The sequence below is a fragment of the Eretmochelys imbricata genome, chromosome 3 (genome assembly GCF_965152235.1).
Source record: "Eretmochelys imbricata isolate rEreImb1 chromosome 3, rEreImb1.hap1, whole genome shotgun sequence".
In the NCBI taxonomy this organism is placed as follows: domain Eukaryota; kingdom Metazoa; phylum Chordata; order Testudines; family Cheloniidae; genus Eretmochelys; species Eretmochelys imbricata.
This window is the reverse complement of record NC_135574.1, coordinates 155,219,143-155,241,799: the sequence shown is the minus strand read 5'-3', so window position 1 is coordinate 155,241,799 and position 22,657 is coordinate 155,219,143. Positions and strand designations below refer to the sequence as shown.

The 22,657-nt window shown below is 41.8% G+C and overlaps 1 protein-coding gene across 1 annotated transcript in view; it reads left to right on the top strand.

Moving 5' to 3' along the window:
- ALK (ALK receptor tyrosine kinase) overlaps positions 1-22,657 on the top strand; it is a 537,956-nt gene that overhangs the window by 112,182 nt on the left and 403,117 nt on the right. The gene's annotated exons all lie outside the window — the stretch shown is intronic.

Sequence of the window (22,657 nt, the reverse complement as noted above, 5' to 3'; positions counted from 1 at the left end):
TCCCCTAGTAGCTTTCTCCACCTTCTGAAATAAAATAAAATAAAAATATCTGTAGCTTGAGCATGTGTTATAAGCATAGATTCCACCTCCTGTCTCAGTAGTAGTAGCAGTAATTAAGGATGGTGTATACAAGTGGGAGAGTTTGTTTTTTTTAAAAAAAATCACTATATTTATGCACCTGGCCTCCTTTAGGAGCCATGATTGGTGGAGCACAGTTGCAGGTATGGTAAATATGAGGGCTTTAGTTCATTGAAAAATACCTGGTGTCTCATACATTACTGTTCTGATTATTATCCTACACTCTGTGAGCAAGAAGGATTGTGTGCATTGTAAAAAGGTACATTTTCCACATACTGTAGAAGAAGAAGAAAGGGGTAGGGGAGAGAATGCTGTTACTTTGCTTAAGAGAGAAAAATACATAGCAGTAACATGGAATATGCTGAAAATGAGTTTAGGAAGGAAAATAATGAAGAGACAAAGTAATCTTTTAGTCTGCGTTTGCACAGGTACTGAATGAATCACCTGGGATGAAGTAAAGACTCTTCTCAGACATTCATTCAGGCCAAACCTGAACCTTTTAAAGTCTCTGAAGTTCTGTATTAGAACTAGTAGAAATTTTTTTTCTAAAATATGTATTGGAAAATGAGAACTTTTTTTTTCTTTTAAGCTAAGCTTAATGTAGTACTAGAGGGGGAGAGAGAAACTTTAAAAGGTCAGGTTTGGTCCAAATAAATGTAGAGAGATGGGGGGGAGGGGATGACAGAATGTGCATCTATATCAGTTTAGATGGATATATGATAAAATGTGTTTGTTTCAACCCTATCTGATTTAGACCAAACCAGAAGTGATGAAATTCCATGGGAAAGGCAATACTTGCTGTCTTGTTGCCGATCAGGATAGAAATATAAGTACTAAAAAGGTCCCATAGAGACTCTGCTCTCATGGAATTTGAACTTTTTTTTTTGCAGACCAGAAAGATTCAGATGAACATCTGTATTTGTTGGTGATCATCCTCACTGAACCTTTGAAACTTTTGAGATTCTTTCACGCTCAGCTTGTCAGGAAATGTTCATCAAAACTTTTTTTTCTTTTGACCAAAAATCAGTGTGAGGAGGTAAATTTTCTGGAAGTTTTTCCTGAAAATTTTTTTTTTGAATAGCTGTGCTATTGTATCACTCAACTTCAGTTCTGCCATTTTTTTCCTTTATATTATAAGTACTGGTTAACAAGATCCTTGTTCTAAGGAAAATTCATAAATGTTGAAGGGGGTCAACAGGAATTGGTGTGCTGGTAAAAAGGAGTTGCATTAGCATTGAGAGGAAATCATCTGAGCACTATAGCCCCCACTTCCCCCGATCCAAGAATATAAATGTCTATTTCTATTTGCATGGTCAGAAACTGTGATATTGCATAGAATCATAGAATATCAGGGTTGGAAGGGACCTCAGGAGGTCATCTAGTCCAACCCCCTGCTCAAAGCAGGACCAATCCCCAATTAAATCATCCCAGCCAGGGCTTTGTCAAGCCTGACCTTAAAAACTTCTAAGGAAGGAGATTCTACCACCTCCCTAGGTAACGCATTCCAGTGTTTCACCACCCTCCTAGTGAAAAAGTTTTTCCTAATATCCAACCTAAACCTCCCCCACTGCAACTTGAGACCATTACTCCTTGTCCTGTCCTCTTCTACCACTGAGAATAGTCTAGAACCATCCTCTCTGGAACCACCTCTCAGGTACTTGAAAGCAGCTATCAAATCTCCCCTCATTCTTCTCTTCTGCAGACTAAACAATCCCAGTTCCCTCAGTCTCTCCTCATAAGTCATTTGTTCCAGACCCCTAATCATTTTTGTTGCCTTCGCGGGACTCTCTCCAATTTATCCATATCCTTCTTGTAGTGTGGGGCCCAAAACTGGACACAGTACTCCAGATGAGGCCTCACCAATGTCGAATAGAGGGGAACGATCACGTCCCTCTATCTGCTCGCTATGCCCCTACTTATACATCCCAAAATGCCATTGGCCGCCTTGGCAACAAGGGCACACTACTGACTCATATCCAGCTTCTCGTCCACTGTCACCCCTAGGTCCTTTTCCGCAGAACTGCTGCCTAGCCATTCGGTCCCTAGTCTGTAGCTGTGTATTGGGTTCTTCCGTCCTAAGTGCTGGACCCTGCACTTATCCTTATTGAACCTCATCAGATTTCTTTTGGCCCAATCCTCCAATTTGTCTAGGTCCCTCTGTATCCTATCCCTGCCCTCCAGCATATCTACCACTCCTCCTAGTTTAGTATCGTCCCCAAATTTGCTGAGGGTGCAATCCACACCATCCTCCAGATCATTTATGCAAATGGCATGCAAATGGCCATTAAACCATCTGTCCATTTCAGTGTACAAATACCCCACGTGCATAAGCACTCATGGTAACTGCACCCACAAGTGTGGGCGTGTGTTCATTCTAGCAAGTCTTTGCTTTGAATATAAAAGGTGGCCCTAAATGTTGGGGGCAGGCGGGGGAAAGAGTTGTTTGGTTTTTTTGGTAGACATACCGTCTTGATCCCATTTTTAGAAACGGATGAAACAAGGATAAAAGTCTTTTTTTGAGATAGACTCCAGAAAGGAGTAAGCTTTAATCATGGAAATAGCTGTGCTTAATTCAAAGATGCAGACACTGTGTAGTTTGAAGTTAGCAAGCATAACAAATTATTAAGCCTATGTCAAGATGCCTGCTATTTTGGTTTTTTGAAAGTCCCAGCCTTGTAAAATGGGTAGATTTTTATTTGCTCTTTCTAGAGGTTACATAGCTGGATCTCCATCTAGCAAACATCGTCACACATGAGTAACTTTATGCATGTAAATAGGTGAGCAAATGCAGGATTGGGATCCTAGTGTGTGTGATTTAGAGAACAATTCACTAGCTAATATTGGAAAAGTGCTTTGAGATCCTCAGATGAAAGACATAAATGCCAAATCTTTTAGGGCCTTATCCAGTGCCCACTGTGAAGTTGGTTGGAAGGACTCCCACTGATATCTGTGGGTTGTAGATTAAGCTCTTAATGAATAATAACATAGTTGGGGTTAAAATACTTGCCTGCATTGAGCAGGTATACACATGTCCAAAGGGATATGGTCTGTTGGCTACAGATCGTTTAGGTCTCTATTATATTATTATTTAATCCTTCTGTGATTCTATAATTCTTCGAGTGCTTGCTCATGTCCATTCTATTCTAGGTGTGTGAGCGCCCATGTGCACCATTGTCGGAATTTTTTGCCTTAGCGGTATCTGAAGGGCTGGCCTTGGCACCCATTGGAGTCCTGTGCTCATGCACTGATATGAGGTGCTGCCGGCCCTCCGCCCTCAGTTCCTTCTTATTGTCCATGACAGTTTGTCAGAGCCTTTCTTCTTGCATCTGCAAGTGCAGTAGCGGTTCTGTTCTGTGCTTTGCTGTACAGATGCTCCCCAGATTACGCAAGACCCGACTTATGCAAATTTGCGCTTATAGAAAAAGCTCCGTAAGCCAAAAATAGGATTTTTGAGTTGTGGAAATTTTTGCGTAACGTTCGGGTATACATTTCCAACTTACGCAAAATTCGAGTTATGTAAAGCTTTCCAGAATGGAACGATTGCATAAGTCGGGGACTGTCTGTATGTTGTTCTCATTAGTTAGCTAGCCTTGTATAGTGTTGTATAGTGTTTAGTAGTTAGAGTCCCTGTTAGCGATCTTTTCCCAGGGATGGAGCATACCCCAATCCCCCAGCTTCAAACCGTGCTTAGTTTGCAACAAGCCCATGCCTGTTAATGATCCCCATAGCAGCTGCCTAAAGTGTTTGGGGGAGTTGCACGTGACGGAGAAGGGCAGGATTTGTAAAACCTTTAGGCCAAGGACCCAAAAAGAACCTCCTCATGGAGGCTGCACTTTGCCTGGTGTTGGAGCTATCCTCCTCCAATTCAACTTCAAGCACATCAGTGTCAATGTGGAGCATTCCTCCTGTCACCATTCCCCCTCACCAGTGCCTGAAAAATGCCAGAAGAAACAGTGTGGCCACTCCCCGACACCCAGTAAAGAGGGGAAAAGGGTGTCGAGTAAAGGACCATGTTCGGGCTGCCTGCCCACCCCGGAGCTCCAAGGGGGCACCTCCCTGGCAGGACCCGTCAGCCCGACTCCAGGGAGCAGCAGGGGTCCCCAGTACTTGTTAGTGCCTTTGATGCCCAAGGCCTTTCAGGCGGCTAGGGACCTTATGGCCCTCCAGGCATCGCCTGCAGCGCGTCTGGCAGCAGACACTGCTAAGGCTCCCTCATCCAAGGGTAAGCCAGCCAGGGGTCTGCCTCAAAGGGCAATAGAGCAGTCACCAGTTTCCAGAGCAGAGAAACCGTTCCCTTACACTGCAACCTTGATCTCTGGCTCCGCAGCCGTGGTCTCCGGCCAGACAACCCATGTCTCCAGTACTGCGATTACGGTCTCCGCTGATGTGGTGGGGATCACTTGCCTCTAGATACTGCTCTCTGCCTTCCCAGTACCGACCTTCCTCTTGGCAACCAATGCCCCGGCACAAGTCACCATCCCACAAGAGGTCTTCAGTGCACCAGTGACCAACTCTCCAGAGCCACTCCCCACCATTGCGCCATCAATCCCTATTGACCTGGCACTGCTCTCCGGAGTGGCATCAGTCACCGCCTGTTCAGCACTGGTCTCCTGCTCCTGGCATCAGCTGCCAGATTCACGCTTCCATGGCTCCTCTGTGCATGGAGCCCCTCTTTTGGAGAGGCTAGCCACTGGCTTCGCCCCTTCCACCTGCGGCCAGAGCAATGAGCCCGCCCCCCACCTGGAGGAGCCCTGGGCGCTCTGCCCCCCTGCACCTGCCCAGAGGAGCCCCGGCCGAACACCTCCCTCCCACTTGCCTGGAGGAGCCCTGGGCCAGCCGCAGCCATGTGGCACCTCCCCATCCTTTCCTCCCCTTCTCGGACACCAAGCCGCCTGGGGAAAACTATAGCATGATAGCATCTCTTTCCGAAGAAGAACCTGAGCTTTAGATATGCCCCGTGCAGATTCCGGGGTGGTTGAGGAGGCAGTATGTACTACTCAGCTTCCTGGGTTCATCAGTAATCTCTCTGGAGTCCCGGGAAATTACTGATGAACCCAGGAAGCTGAATAGCACATGCCATCTCCTCAGCCACCCCGGAACCTGCATGGGACATAAAGCAAAAACTTCCTCCACCAAACCCGCAACTGGGTGTCTGGCACAGCAGTTCCAGGGGAGGCAGAGCTACCCACCACCCATGCCTCCATGGTCCCTGAGGGGAGACTCATCTAAGTTGGATCAGGAATTCAGCCCTTCGCTGTGCAAGCAGCGATTACCCTAGGTACTGGAGATCAGCATGGAACCTGTGGTGGCCGTGTGGCAACAGGGCCACTGACCAGCTTGATGGCGCAATTGGAACCCGTGGGGTCTTCCAGTTATGCCGGTGCCATACTCACACCACTCCTCTCTGACCACCTTGGAGAAACAACCCACCGCAATGCAGGCGCCGAGTTCAGATCATAGCACAGATCTGATGCCGGGGCAGAGAAACGGTGCCAACACCACGAGAATCCGCTCCAATGTGGGGAGAGTGCCCCAGCCCCATCTCTGATGGTGCCATCCTCATCCCCAGATCAGGCTGTGATGGGCCCCTCACACTCGGCCCCTCCAGATGACTTTAGGGCACACCATGCTCTACTTAAGAGGGTGGCATCCATCTTGGGCTTGGAGGCTGAGGAGCTGGCAGAGCCAGCCGACACCCTATTTGATGTTTTAACAGCAGCAGCCATAATGAGGGTCGCACTGCCGGTGCATGAAGGGGTCTTGAATATAGCTCAGGCCCTTTGGCAAACCCCTTCCTCTATTCTGCCAACACCAAAACAGGAGGAAAAGAAGTACTATGTCCCTGCCAAAGGATTCAACTATCTATACACCCATCCACACCTTGGGTCACTAGTGGTATCTGCAGCTAATGAAAGGGATAGGCAAGGTCAGGCAAGCGCCATGCCTAAAAATAAGAAAGCAAAGAGATTGGACCTTTTTGGAAGAAAAGTTTATTCAACAGCCAGTTTCCAGCCCCAGGTTTCTATTCACCAAGCCCTGTTGGGGAAATACAAGGTGATTGTGAGGGGCTCTCTCATGATGGTATGGGATGTGGCTGATTCGGCAGCCAGGGTGTAGCCATGGCCATGGTCATGAGGTGCAGTTCGTGGCTGCAATCCTCCAGTCTCTCCTAGGTAATGCAGTTGTCCAATCAGGATCTTCCGTTCAAAAGGAATGTTCTTTTTGGAGCAGGACTGATGTGAGGCTGCATGGCCTGAAGGACTCTTGGGTTACCTTCTGTCAAGGTTCCTTACCCACTCTGAACTGTAGGGTACAGATGTGGGGACCTGCATGAAAACCTCCTAAACTTACTTTTACCAGCTTAGGTTAAAACTTCCCCAAGGTACAAACTATTTTACCCTTTGCCCTTGGACTTCCACTGCCACCACCAAACGTTTATCTGGGCTTATTTTTATTAGGAAAGCGTTGTTTGGAAACGTCTTTCCCCCCCAAAATCCTCCCAACCCTTGCACCCCACTTCCTGGGGAAGGTTTGGTAAAAATCCTCACCAATTTGCATAGGTGACCACAGACCCAAACCCTTGGATCTTAAGAACAATGAAAAAAATTCAGTTTCTGAAAAGGAGGATTTTAATAGAAGTAAAAAGAATCACCTCTGTAAAATCAGGATGGTAAATACCTTACAGGGTAATTAGATTCAAAACACAGAGAATCCCTCTAGGCAAAATCTTAAGTTACAAAAAGGCACACAGACAGGAATATCCATTCTATTCAGCACAACTTAATTTCTCAGCCATTTAAAGAAATCATAATCTAACGCATATCTAGCTAGATTACTTACTAAGTTCTAAGACTCCATTCCTGTTCTGTCCCCGACAAAAGCATCACACAGACAGACACAGACCCTTTGTTTTTCTCCCTCCTCCCAGCTTTTGAAAGTATCTTGTCTCCTCATTGGTCATTTTGGTCAGGTGCCAGCGAGGTTATCCTAGCTTCTTAACCCTTTACAGGTGAAAGGATTTTTCCTCTGTCCAGGAGGGATTTTAAAGGTGTTTACCCTTCCCTTTATATTTATGACACCTTCCACTTTCTGGGCCTTTACACACTGCAGGCTGCAAGGAAGCAGTTCTGGCTGCTTCCACCATCAAAGTCTTTGGGGCCTCCACGGTAAGGCGCTGCAAGGGAAAAGATAGTGATGTCGTCCCTCTTCCTCTCACTCGCCTTCCCAGTCTGGTCCTGCAAGGCATCAGGGAGGATCATGGCAGACATTTTGATGGTGCTCATGAGGACGGTGTCCCGGTTGAGTTCCAGGATCCACCCCGCAATTTATTTTTGAACCGATTGCATCCCTATTTGCATGGGCTCGAGTAACCTCGGACCACTGGGTGTTCAACACGATATCTTTGGGCTACGCCTTGACATTTTCAACCATCCCACCCTTCCTTCCCTATCCCTCTTCCGGGACCCTTCCCACGAGTGACTCCTCATTCAGCAGGTAGGAACTCTTCTCCGACTAGGGTCAGTAGAGGAGGTCCCTCAAGACATGAGGGGGAAAGTGTTTTATTCCTGACACTTCCTAATCCCAAAGGCCAAAGGGAGCCTCAGACCCATTCTGGACCTGCGTTGCCTCAAGAAATATCTCAAGAAGTTGAAGTTTCGCACAGTCTCCCTGGCCTCTATCATCCCCTCCCTGGATCCAGGAGACTGGTATGCCAACCTCGACTTGAAGGACACATTTTCATATTTCCATTTTCCAGGGGCACAGATAGTTTCTCTGTTTCATGGTGGACCAACGCCATTTCCAATTCATGGTGCTACTCTTCAGCCTCTCATCTGCCCCGAGAGTATTCATGAAGTGCCTGGCTCCAGTGGCTGCTTACCTGAGGTGTTGAGGAGTACTGCTTTATCATTATCTCGATGACTGGCTCATCAAGGGAAGGTTGCAGGCCCAGGTGCAAAGAGCCTTGACTTGGTGCACTCCACCTGTCGTGACCTGGGTCTGCTAATAAACTAGAAGAAATCAACTCTGACCCCCATTCAGCGTATTGAGTTCACAGGAGCAATATTCAATTACACAGGCCAGTGCCTTTCTGACAGAGACCCATTTCCAGACCATGTCAGACCTGATCTCCCACGTGAGAGCCCACCCTCTCTCAACTGTCCGCATGTGCCTCAAGCTGTTGGGCCACATGGTGGCTTGTAATTACATGGTCTGGCACGCGTGGCTTCATCTCAGACCCCTTCAAGAGTCACTGGCATCAGTCTACATCCCCAACAGACATGATCCGGACCAGATGGTCATGGTACCGGAACACATCAGGTCATCCCTGGAATGGTGGTCAGACCCCAGCTTAGTGTTGGAAGGAATTCCTTTTGTGGTCCTGTTCCTTTCAGTGACTCTGGTCTCCAGTGCTTCAGACCTGGGTTAGGGAGCTCATGTTTGCAACCTCATCATGTAAGGTTGCAGGTCACTGGAAGATCGCTCTCTTCAGATAAACATCATCCATTCATATCCTATTATGCCAGCACCCAGGAGGCCCGGAACAATGCCAGCTTCAGTAGAGCAGTATTGCAAGCCACATGACCGTGAACTCTGAGCCCACCTCCGGGGATACTGCTTGTGAGTGACCTAGAATGGAATCTGCATGAGCAAGCACTCGCAGAAGAAAAAACGGTTACCTACCTCTTGTAACTGTTGTTCTTTTGAGATGTGTTGCACATGTTCATTCCATTATCTGCCTCCTCTGTCGGAGTTGCCAGCAAGAAGGAACCAAAGGGCATAGGGCTGGTGGAGCCTCATATACCTGTGCATGAGTGCAGGACTCCAGAGGGTGCCAGAGCCGGCCCTACAGATACCGCTAAGGCAAAAAATTCAAACAAATGTGTACGTGAGCATGCACAAACCTAGCATGTAATGAACACGAGCAATGCATCTTAAAGAACAACCATTTCCAAAGGTAAGTAACTGTTTTTTCTCCAACCCCTTGGGTGACAGCATTTGTTAGGGAGAGTGCACAAAGATTCATTTGAAAGGTACAGTACAGAACTTGTTCTCCACCAGGCTCCTGGAGTCCTCCATCCCTGTGCTGACAGAATGGCTCAGGAACCCCCAAAGCTGCCACACTCTTTTTTCCTCTGTGCAGTTTTCCCCTGAGAACGTAGTGTAGTAAAAATCATACCTAGCATGAATAAATGATATGGCTGTATATGCTTAAAGGGATGTTGTCATGTCAAATTTCATCTAGATTTTGTAAAATCTCTAGGTTAAAAAAAGTTAGAGACTAACAGATGTGTTTTGAGAAGTCTTACAAATCCCAGTGGGAAAAAAGTTTAAAAATAAAACAAAAATTTCTCTGCACTACTTGTAACCCAAACACTGCTGCCTTGTACAGCTGCTAGAGACCTGAAAGTGAAGCTGACTGCAGACAAAAGTAAATGAACATTATAAGTAATGAAGCTTGAACATTTCTTTCAGTATTTGCCTGCAACAGTATTAGTAACAGAGGAAAGAAAGTATAGTTTTATGGCTAAGACACTGAACTGGGACGTCGGAGATCTGGTTTTATTCCCAGCTCCGCTACAGACTTCTTGTGTGATGGGTTAATCTCCAGTTTGTTTCCCCATCTGTAAAACTGATATATTAACACTATCTTTACTCACAGGGATGTGTGTGGTGCTCAGTTTATATAGTGGTGGGTGATAGATGACTAGATTAAACTCTAATAAAGTCTCCTTTAAAAAAAAAATAAAAGGAGGGGGCGGTGATAGTGGCACAACATTTAATTTTTTTAATCACGTAAAACTGGAAGAAAGTGCTTTGATTACAATTTTAAGTCCCATTGGCATGACATGGGATATGAATCCTAAGATGTTGGGCAGTTTTGTTAAGAAACCAAAAGCACAGATGCTTATGGGAAGCTTTTTCTCTGGCCTATGTATCAGGTTACAAGTTTATGGGTGAAAACCCAGCTCCATTGAAGTCAAGGGCAAAACTCCCTTTGACTTCAATGGAGCCAAGATTTCACCTTTATGTGTTTAAAGGTTGGGTCTGGTTCATTTTTTAGTTAATAAGGCCATTCCCCCCCCCCTCATTTTTTAAATAACCCTTTACCAATTTGCCCATGCAGAATAACAGCCTAACCCAAACTGTAGAACTACTTTTGCTCAATATGACCTAGTAAATCCTTTCTATCTTTAATTATGATTCTATAACATCTAAAAGCTGATGCTAAGTGCTCCTCCTCCAAATTTAGAAATGTTAAACTTGGCTCTCACTGGCTTTCTCCCCTCAAATAATTCAGTGCTGGTGAAAAGGTGCCAGATCAATGAATCCACAGATTGAGCTGGTACAGAATAGTCAACAGGAGTGCAAGTTTCCCACATTGCCATGCCAGTATATCTCAGCATCCACCTGGAGGATAATCTTTAGTTGAGAGAGGTCTTCAATCTTCATCATTTAGTGCTTGGCCTCTTTGCTGAGATCACCAACAAGGGTGTTAGATGTGGGCCTTTGTCCACTAGGAAGTGTATAGAGATTATCAGTTTATTTAAAAAGGCCTTTCATCAAACATGGAATGGTAACAATTTTCAGCCACTGCTAACTTGGGCTGGATCTGACTCACTGATGTAAGGATGTACATCCCATGACCACTTCCCAGACACACTATGGAACAAATTCTCAGCTAGCAAAAATGAATGAAGTTACTGGAGCTATGCTGATTTGGACCAGTTGAGGATCTGGTACTATATTTTTAAGCCCTTAGACTGAGCTGGGTAGGATACATGTTCACTACTTTATTTTGGTAGCAACTACAGTGTGCTAGATGCTTTCCATTCAGAAAAAGACATGATCCCCCATTCCAAATAATTCATAATCTAGAGACAGTTAAGTAGAACTGGCTGAGGAGGAAAAAAAATCCACAATTTTTTTTTCAAACAAACAAAATTTCTTTCCATCTAAATTTTCTTTGGGGATGGGGGAGCAGAAATAAAAAAATATCTGACAAATCCCAAAACCTTTTAATTTGGAAACATTGCCACAATTCTTCATGAGCATTACAGTTCAGGTGCCTTGTGCTCACATTCTCCTCTGTAGGCCTGGCTTCCTGGTTGGACTCTAACCTCCCACAATGCACCATGGTCTCCCTTCTTGGAGAGAGGAGCCAGTGCATCATGGGAGTCTCTGGCAATGCATCAGGAGAGAGATAGATTAGATGGGAAGCCTGGGCCATACAGGATAATGGGGATATGAGACAACTAAAACTATAATTCCCATGAGACACCATGGCAGCATTTCCAAATCAAAATATTTCAGTTTTGGGGTATCAAATGCTCTATGTAAAGCAGAAACCTTGTTTTATGAAAACCTAAATTTTCAGTTAAAATTTTTTTTGACAGAAAAGTTTCATCAGCCTTACAAATAAGTGGGGGAAAAAACCAACAAAAATCAACATTTAAGGGGAGAGAGTTACAATATATTTGTAGTGTTACAAGCAGTTAATTTAACAGAATATATTTTAAATAAGACATGTAAACTATTCCCAGGTTTCTCATCAGTTTATGGTTGTCAGTCAGTATTGTCTGTGCTTCATTCAGTGTGTTCCAGTGAACTCCCAAAATCTGTATACATCTGCTACCGCCCACTAAATGCTACCTGCACATTCCTTCTTTTAAACAACAATCCAGCACAGATTATCTGACACACTGTTTGTTTGTGCATGTCAGTCTTGTAGAGTGTGACACAAAATCATTATAACATAATACATTATTAAATATGTTTTCCAACTGAACAAGATGAGCTGACAGGCTGTCACTGAACATTTTTTTCACTTTAGAAAGGTTTGTAAAATTAAGGAATACATGGTGACTGGTGTTATACCCATCCGTGGGTGTAAGTAGAGCTGGCCAACTATTCAGAGCAAATCATTTATCTTAAGAATTTTGTGCCTTTCCTTGTTTTGTGATTTAACCACAAACAGATCGTGAGTTTAGTGATTTTGTTTGCCGTTCAAAAGGGTTTGACAGATAATTTATATTAATATATTTCAATCTGTGGTTTATTCGTGATCTCACTCTATTCACTATTGTTCACAGTGTGTGATTGATTGGTCACCTTGGTCACATGATATTCTCTCTCTACTTTTATGGACGACTGAAATGTTTATCAACAGGAGGAGAAAAATTGGAGATTTCAAGATGGCAGCGTGAACATTAGGATGAATTAGGCTCTATTTACATATTTGCGAACACACAATTATAAGTTTCAGAGTAGCAGCTGTGTTAGTCTGTATTCGCAAAAAGAAAAGGAGTACTTGTGGCACCTTAGAGACTAACCAATTTATTTGAGCATAAGCTTTCGTGAGCTACAGCTCACTTCATTTTCTTTTTACACAATTATAAGACCTCCACTTTCTACAAACATTATTGTGATCAATCATATGGAAAACAGAGTTATGTATGCCACCAAAGTCATCCTCTGCTTTCATTTAAACATGTGAATAATTTTGTAATATTCCCCCAGGGCGTATTTTGGGAAATTAAGGGAATTAAAGAAGTCAACTGAACAGGAAAACTCAAGGATTTAAATGTGGAGGAGGTTTGCAATTTCTTCCAATCAACAATATAAAAACTGCCTGAAATTTTCATCCAAAGAAAAGGTAAAAATGTATGGGGAAAAGCTCCAGACCCAGATGCCTGAATAAAGACCTCAAAAAGATGATTAGGAGTAAGCACAGAACCTATGGGGACTGGAAAAAGGATTGATCAGCAAAGAAAGCCATAACTTGGAAATTAGAAAATGTAGGAATAAAGTGAGAATTGCCAAAAGTCCAGTTAAATTAGCTCTTGCCAAGGAAATTAAAATAATTTCAGGGTTTTCAGTTATATAAATAAAAAGAGACTAAGGAAGGATGAGGGTAGACAGCTATGCAGGGTGAATGGCAAGGAGATTGAAGATAATCTAGTTAAGGCTCAAATACTAACTAATACTTTGTCTTGGTTTTCTATAAGGATGATGATATGGAACATGGGCATGAAGTCAGGAAGGCTGATGGAACTGAGTGTATGGAAAGGGAAATTACCTCATCAAAAGAGTTGGGGGTGAGAGAATAACTTCCTTCCCAGAATACTGAAATAACTGGCACATGAGATTGCTCGTCTGGCAAGAAGGATTTTTATTCTATCTCTTCAGGGGTAGTTCCATATAACTGGAGAATAGCTAATTTTGTATTTATATTTAAAAAAGAGGGGGACTGATCAAGCAATTGTAGATCTGTTACTCTGACCTCAGTAGTATGCAAGGCTTTAGAATGAATTGTGAAGGAAAGAATAATTACATACGTTACTTCACCTTTACGTCCATGAAACATGGTTTTAGCAAAGGTAGATCATGCCGATTAACTTGTTTTCCATCTTTGAAAAAAATAACTGATGATCTTTAAATAAGGAATATGCATTAGATCTAATATACTTGAACTTCAGTAAAGCATTTGACATGGGAAATTATTAGTTAAATTAGAAAAGTGGGGATTACTACAAGAATTGCAAAGTGGGTAAGGAATTGGCTAAACAGGAGAAGGCAATGGGTTGTGCTGGAAAATTAATTATCGGATGAGTGGGAGGTTGCGAGTGAAGTTTCTCAACGATCAGTCTTAACACCAATCTTACTCAATATTTTTATTAATGACCTTGGCAGAAAAAGTAGGAGTGTGCTAATGAAATTTGCTGATTATACAAGGTTGGGAGGCATCATCAATACCGTGGAGGGTGGGAATATTACATAAGAAGATCTAGATGGCCTGGACGACTGGTGTGACAGAAATGGATGAAATCCAGGAGTACAAAATGCAAGGTCATGCACTTAGGATCTAATAATAAGAGTTTCTGCTACAGGTTAAGGGCTCATAGTTGGAAGCGACACAGGAGACTAGGTGTACGGGTTGATCACAGGATGACTAAGAGCCACCAATGTGATGTAACTGTGGGGGGTGGGGAAGGCAAATGTGATCCCAGCATGCATTAGGCAAGGAATATCCAGTAGAGACAGAGAAGTACTCATGCCATTGTAAAAGACACTGGTGAGACCTTATTTGGAATACTGTGTACAGTGCTGGCCACCCATGTTCAAGAAAGATTATTTCAAACTAGAACAGGTGCAGAGAAGAGCTACTTGAATGATAAAGGGAACAGAGGGCCTATCTTATGAGAGAAGACTAGAAGAGCTTGGCTTGCTGAGTCTAGCAAGAAGGCTGAGAGGGGATATAATTTTTTTCTATAAATACATCAGGAGGGTAAACACCAGGGAGGGTAAAGAGCTATTTAAGGTGAAGAAAAATGGTGGACAAGAACAAATGGGTGTAAACTGGCCATGAACAAATTCAGGATGGAATTTAAAAGAAGGTTTCTAACCATCAAAGGAGTCAGGTTCTGCAAAAGCCTCCCAAAAGGAGTTGGGGTGGGGGTGCGTAAACAACTTTAGTTTTAAGAGAGTGATGGACAAATTTGAGTGTGATTATATGATGGGGTTGCTTGTGATGGTAGGGGACACTGGGGATCACTTCTGGTTTTTGTGTTAGGTTCCTAAAATCTCATGCTTCAGGGTTTCTGCCAGCCACCTGTTGCAGTCAGGAAGGGGATTTTCCCCCAGTATAGTTTTTGAGGGGAAGGGGTTGTTGGGGTCACCCTGCAAGTGGTGACCAAGGCTGGTGGAAGCCAGAGTGTGACTGAACTGTTGCTGGCTGGCTGCAGCTATATGCAGATACTCAAGGCGAGACCTTTATGCTGTTTGTGAGAGGCCCAAGTTGGGAGCTACAGCTGCAGAGCATTGTGAGGCACCCTAGGTTGCAGGACAGGTGGTGATACAATCCCTTATTAGTATGAATTGCACCCTCGAATGTGATAGCTGGCTCCTTCTGACACATCAAATATGGTTATGGCTGGAGATGAGACATGGGGCAGGGTGGCTGTTGGTCTTGTGTGGCACTGTGCATTCTCTCTGTTAGGTGCTTGGTTGACTACTATTTGCTCACATGCCTGGGTCTAACTGATCACCATATTTGGGGTTTGGAAAGAATTTTTCCCCCAGGTCAGATTGGCAGTGACCTTTGAGAAGATTTCACCTTTGTTTGCAGCTTGACGGTTCAGGGATTGCCAGGACTATCTGCGTATATGCCATTTAATCATTTCCCTGCAGCTGTAGGAGACTCGGGCATTGGTGCACCTCGGTACCTTCTTCTCTCTCCCTGTAGCACATAATAGTCTAGAGTCCTGTGGGCTGTAATACTTCGGTCTAATTTGTAATATTGGGTTTAGTGGGTGGGTGTTCGTGGCCTGTGATTTATAGGAAGTCAGACTAAAGGGCCTTAAACTCTATTACTCTAAGTTGTAGGTGTAGCTAAGAGGGGAATTTGACCCAGAGCATTTAAAATATGATTGGTACACCCCTCCAGAAGCCTAAAAAAACAGCTTCTTACTAGTATGTCAGCTGGAAGTAGCCAGTAACTTAAGGGTGAATACAATATGTAAGTTAGAATTAAGGTGAGACCTAGCTCTTGTCAAATTTGTGTAGCAGGAAACACGATAATACCTGTCTATTCCAAGGCCGAGAGATATTTTGATACCTTCATTTTTTCTCAGTATGTTTTCCACAATGTCCTTGAAACATTCTAAATGTGGAGTTTGGCTGATTCTAGAATCTAAGTTTTATAAGAGTCATCACTGTAAATATGTTTTAGCAATCTGAGATAACTACAATCACAGGTAGAGTAATAAGGCATTATCAACAGGTAGCACTAAGCAGGTATTTCTATGGAGACTTTTACTAACTGTGTGTGTGAAGGAGAGAGAGTGCACTGGTCAAAAAATAGGCAGGGTGTTTTGTTAAAAATTCAAGATTTTAATATTGTTAAACATTAAAGAAATATTCTAAACTTTTCAACTTTCAATGGCAGATTTAGAGTTAGTGGGGCCCTGTGCTCAGCTTCATTTTTGGGGCCGCCCCCATGGGACACAAGAGAAAATGTTCTTTTTCTTGGCTATCTCCCCCGCACCCTGTTTTTCATTCTTTTTTTTCTTCATCCTCCTCCTATATTATAAGTAATAGGAAATAAATGAAAATAAAGTGAGGTACCTTGACTGTTTTTGTAGTATAACTTTTTTTTCCACAGACCGCTTGAAAAGTGCTGAGGGCCTTGGCGGACCACTTAATGATCTTTCCAAATATTGTTCGTACCATTAGCTAACTATTGTAAAGTGCTTTGGATAAGAGCGCTTTATTAAAAAAAAAATCATAACCTTTCCTCGATCCTCCTGAATGGAGTTCTCGGACCACAGTTTGAGAACATCTGGTCTAGATGAAAGCTTGTATTTGAATTATGCTAACATGAAAAATGTGTAAAATAGAAAGTATAGATGATGCATGAATGGAAAAATAAAAGTTAACTTCCTCTGAAGAAACTTATTCAATCTGAAAAAAAATATTTATTCAGATAGCTTTTTTCCTACACTTTTTCTTTACAAAATCATCAATTACGTCTTTATAAGTAATATTTTGTAAAGAGGCACTTTCAATTGCCAATATTGCTGAACTTGTCAAATAATTTTTAACTCGTTTCAATACAGAAAAAGAATGTTCGCCAGAAGCTTTTGTGACAGGTATTGTTAAAAATATGTTCAGAATGGTTTCTACATTTGGAAAGGTTGCCTGCAAACAGTCACATACAGGTCTATACAAATCAACTGGTGATCTCGAAGCACAGACCTCATCATTTTTGATAAAATGAATGGAATGTTTCACTTCATCTTCAAAAAGATTTATGTCTATATCCTCTCAGTAGAATTCACTTAATTTCTTACTGTAGTGGCTTTTAGCATTTTCGTCCATACTTCTGTCAAAAAACACACAAAATAAATCAACAGTTTTCTTTAGAACTCACCTCTACTCTGCAATTACACTATTACTGTGTCACAAATAACACTGACTGTCTCAATGATGATCTTCTCTTTACCTTCTAAATTGATTTCATTGTCTCTAGTTTCATCAAAAAATAACTTCCTGGTTTTTTTACACCTCTCATCAGATATATCAGAGGAACCTATATTTTCTGTTAATGTTAGTGCCTCTGCTTCCACCGCGCTATAGTCATTTCAAACTTCCATGACAAAACTTGCCTCTGAGGCTAACAATTGTGCAGCATTCAATAAATTTGTATCAACCTTTTGCAGCGATTTGCTGACAGCATTAATTCTTTGAAGTAAACGGTTCCACAAAAGAGTAAAAGCAGCAATATCGTACTTTTCAAACTTTTCTGCTAAGGATTTTGCTTCAGTTTTCGCATGTGGTTTTGTAGAATTTGATGTGGCTATGTATAAGGTTTTCTTTATAACATCATAGCTCATTTTCAAAGCCAAACAGCATCTAACGAGCAGACCACCTGGTGTCACAAATTCTTTTGACTGTCAAATCTGTTCCATTTGCCTGCTCCAAGCCTGATTGTAGACTACATCGATGAGTGGAAACAGGTTAAAAAAATGCATACGTGTTTTGAATGAAGTCAAAAAAATGGGTAGCTCCCTCACAAGATTTGGCTACAGCACCACAGATTAAATTTAAGGAATGGCTGGAACATGGTATGAATAAAGCAGAGAGATTTGCATTGTTCAGTCTTGCCTATAGACCTGAATATTTTCCTGCCATATTTGCGGCGTTATCAAAACTCTGCCCATGACCATTTTTGATGTCCAAACCTAAATTTGCAATGATTTCCAAAGCAGTTGTCACTAGACATTCAGAAGTGTGTGATTTTAGTGGGACAAAACAAAGAAATCGCTCTACAACTTCACCATTGCCAGTCACATATCTTAAAATTGATGTTAATTGGTCTACATGACTCACATCTGGTGTTGAATCGACTATTATGGAATAGTACTTGCCATCCTTTACTTCATCAGTGAATTGGTTTCTGAGCTGCTCTGCCATTATGGTGATGAATTCATTGTAAGTTTGGTGCGTTAAAAAGTTGGTCTTCCCTGAGGCACAATTCTGATAATTTTTCAAATGTTCATTGAGAAAATTGTCAAATTCACTAAGATATTCAAGGCAGGTTAAAAAAATTACCTTTTCGATTTGACAGTGATGACTCATCATGTCGTCTTAGAGGTAGTCCCAAAGAAGACAGCAGTTTGACCGTGGCAATAACAGATCTCAGCACTTTCCTCCAATAAGAACACTCCTTTTCAAACTGAGCCGATAACACAGAATCAATTCTTCCAGATACTTTACACCTTTGAACAAACTTACACGTAGCATTAATGAGAGTTTTGGAAGTTTCATGATCAGCAATATGTCTTGCAACGTTTCTCCAATTAGAGTGCCTGTTGACAAATGTTTGTTTCCCTTTACTATGGTCAGGGAATAATTTGCAAACATAACAATAGACTGCCTTGGTGGTTTCCAAAAAAATCAACCAATTTCTCATTTCTGTCGTCTCCTTTTTCTTCTTCCTCAGAAAATGGGACTCATGAAGACCTCTAAATTGCTTTTGTCCTCCAACCTCATACTCTTTTCTCAAATTTTCCATATTACCTATGTTTTTCGGTTTATTTACTAAGAAAAATTCTATCATATCCAATTAAACAGATTTTGGCCATAATGCAATGTCTTCAGGGTAGGTTTCTTCCCTTACTTCGACAAAGTTACCAATATTTTGTAGTTTCATTGACACGTCAGAGTCCACTTGTTCAACTTTTGCAGATGTCGTGGTATCCCCACAACTCGGCAAGTGATCAGACAATTCAGATGTTTCCTCGCCCATACTTTTTGATGAATATCCGCTATTCAATACGTCAAGCTTTTTAAAATAAGATGACAAACTGTCTTTTTGCTTAGATTTGCCATCTGGCCTCGCCTTCATTTTTTTGCATTTTTGATTGCCAGACTCATAGTGTCACTTCATTATTGCTTAAAAAGCTGATCTTGATTTTAGGCAGATTTAAAAATGTCTGAAAGAACAGGGGCGTAGCCACAGGTGGGCCTGGGTGGGCCATGGACCACCCAATTTAGGTTTAACCCCAATGGCGCTGGAACACTTTTAATAGTGGGGTGCTGAAAGCCAGCCCCCCCCATGGAGCAGGCTTCCTGAGTGCCCGGCCCTGGGGCCCCCTGTCATTGGGGGGGTCCTATGCCAGGGCACAGTACGTTTCATGGTAAATCTGCCCCTGCCAACTTTGACAACTCCCCTCAATTTTTTAAAATGTATTTACTGGTTTTGTCCCCCCACTTTCTTTCTAAAAGTGGGGGTGGGGGGGGGAGAGTGTCTGTGTGTTAAAGGGGGAAGAAAAACAAAAATGGAAAACAATTTTAATTTTTCATTTTATTGAATTGGAAAATTAGAAAATTTATATTAAAAAGCCATTTTAATAAAAAAAAAAGCATTGAATGAATAATTTTGAACAGCTGTCTCGCTCCCTGTATATAGGTATGTTTAAAATATAATGTACATATAATTGCATATAGACTTACATGATCAAGTCCTGACTTCAGCAAATGTAAACTACAACCCTTTTAAATCCAAACTCTCAGTTAGCTGAATGAAATTCAAATTCCCTTCAAGTGTCCAAAATCAGAATTTGGCCCTGAAAGCTCCTTTAGGCAGACATGTTAAAGATAGCCAAAGATGCAAACGAAGAATTTGAATGTTAAACCTCTGTACTGAAATGTGCCTCCTCTCTATAGTTGATTATATCCTGCCAAGCTTCTGGCTACTAAAAATGGTGCTGTCAGCTTCCAGTTGCTAATTCATTTATTTATTTAAAAGCTTAGTGTTGCTGCTATAGAAAAGTGGTAAAGCACCATGGCACAATGAACCAGAAAGGATAGTTGGCATGTTCTGTAAGAGTTAGAGGAAGATTCCTCAAATCATTTAGCTCAGATTCTGCTCCCTTAAGGAAGCAAAAACATTTTATTTTGTAAAATGACAGCAAAATAATTTATTTGTGGATTATTCTCGAGAGACTCATAAAAGCATGAGAAATTTGTTTATTTGATTTGTAGGTCTTATTGTAATTACCTTTCAGGACATGAAATACCTTGGAGATGCAATAAAGTAGAAGAGGAAAGGCCTTTCTTTCTCCTGACCTGTGACTCTTACCTGAAATCAAATCATTAATTCCTCATTGAGGAGCATGGCCTCTTGTCTATACAAAAACCTTTTACCTATCATCTTTCTCTGAAGATGACTTAATTGGGAAGGATTCATAACTTCTGATAGAATCTTCTTGCCTTTGTACTAAGGCCAATAATCCAAGCAAAGACCTTGAGATAAAGTTGTATAAAGGATTATAAAGGGTACAGGGAAACAAAAAGATCATTAGGGTAAGATGAGTTGAACTGAATCTCAAGGCTGTGTCTACACTATATAATTTTGTATAAAATCCTGAATTATTGTACTACCATTGGCATAACTCTCTTCAGTTTTGCAATAGTAGAAGAGCTAGTGTAGGAGGGCTCAGGTATCTTTAGGCTTAAAAATTTTATTAAGATGATGTTTAAAAAAAAATGTGGATGGTACAGAGTTTAAGCATAGAAGTTTCTGGTTATCTGAGAATAACATACAGATTATCAAGGGGTGCGAAGTTCAGTTTAAGATTGGATGGCATAAGGAATACATAATCTGCAATATCCCCAATTGGGGGTAAAAGGTTAATGGGTCAAAGTACCCTCCTGTCTCAATGTCTGTATGTTGTTCATATAATAGCTATGTTCAGGTGTGGAATGGATATGATGATGAGGATGGATTGACCCTTATTTGGTGAGATTTAACATTCAGTGAGTTTATGGTTCCAGTTCATATGGTCCAATGGAAAAAGTCTCTCGGTCCCTTTTAGTCGATGCACGATGTCGATCCAGCTCACGCCTCCTGGTACTGTCATCTAGCCCTGCTCAGAGACCATTTTAATTCTGACTCCAGAATTTAGATAGGAAAAAACTCATTACACACTTTTACAGTAAAAGTAAGTGCATTAGTAAGATATATTTCAATCGAGGTGAGGTTGGAGTTAGAGTGGCATGAATCTGAAGAAGGGGATATGTGCAGTGGTGGGTTATAACTGACAGGGAGGTTGTTGTGAAGGTGAGGAGTCTGGGGGAATGTTTGGGTGTTATGATTTTGGGTTGGTAAAGTATAGTATGCCAAATGAGTTTGGTCAGGATGTTAACAGTGACTTAACTCTGCTGGTAGGAAATGCAGCTGAATAATATTCACTGTAAGAGAGAGGGGTGTGTGTGTGTGTGTGTGTGTATGAGAGAGAGAGAGATGGAGGCCTGCTACAAATTTCAGATCAACATCTGATCTTTTTGAGAATTCAGAGGGATTCACAACCACTGTTCTATCTATCATGAACATGTATACAAAAATTGCACTCATTTAAGGCTTTTAGAGATCAAGAGGCCTCAAAGATCTTGTCCTTATGAAGCAGATGATTTGGAAGTAGGATGCTAAATCTCTCCACATTTTTTAGCGTCGATGGTTGCTTACCCTATTATGTGACAGGGAGTATAGTTATTGATCACCCAGTCCCAGATCAAGTGACACACTCTTATTACGTTTATTTGTTTGGCTGTTTGTTTAGTGGAGTCAGCCACTTCAAGAACTTAATTTGTTCAATATATTATACTCTTAAATTCAGCAATACTAGTCTAATGACAGTAAAATTGTTGAAATAGTCAGACCCTAGCAACAAACAGGCCTATTGTCAGATTTCAGGGATTTCATTACATTACCACCAAGATAAAGTCTCAATGAAGGGCATAAGTCAACCACTAACCACCTGGGGTTAGATAGAGACACAAGCCCCCTTATCCTGAGCTAAGTCATTGCATAGTTGTGTATTATGTTTGTATGTAGGGAGATTACTCCTTTATTTACAGTTAAATATGGGATACTAGACTTGATGGTCCACGGGTCTGATCTACTCTGGCAATATCTATGTTGCTAAATTCCACCCAATAATATATAGTATTCAGTTATTTTACCATAAATTCGCAAAGGGTCAAGATATAATTCAGCCATCAAGGAAACTAAACTTTTGTCTACAATTCCAGGATGAGTGACAAAAAAATACTGTGTTGAAGCCAGTTTATATCCTAAAGGTTATTGTTGCAATCAATAGAGTTAAAGTTAGCACACACTGTGTCTTTATATGAAAGGTTAGCACTTGATTCTCCTCTTGCTTATGCCATTGTTACTCCCAATTTATACCAGTGTGAGTGAGATCAAATCAAGTCCTTGCAATCTTCAGAAAACATAAAAATTGTGACAGGGAAACTCTGAATCCCTTGAATTGACACATTTCCATACCCCTGGAATTCTGTTGCACCTGTCAGGCTTGCCTTATAATTCAGGCACTATTTCTCACATGCGTAGAGTCATCCTGGTCTTGCAGAGTAGCTATGGATAAAATTGACCATTGTAACCTGTTCTTGTTCATTTTAAGAGTCTAAATCCCTGAAGACTTGTTTCAAACATTTTAATTTATGCAGCAAAAACTCAATAGAACATGAATTCACCTGCTTTATGTGCAAGATT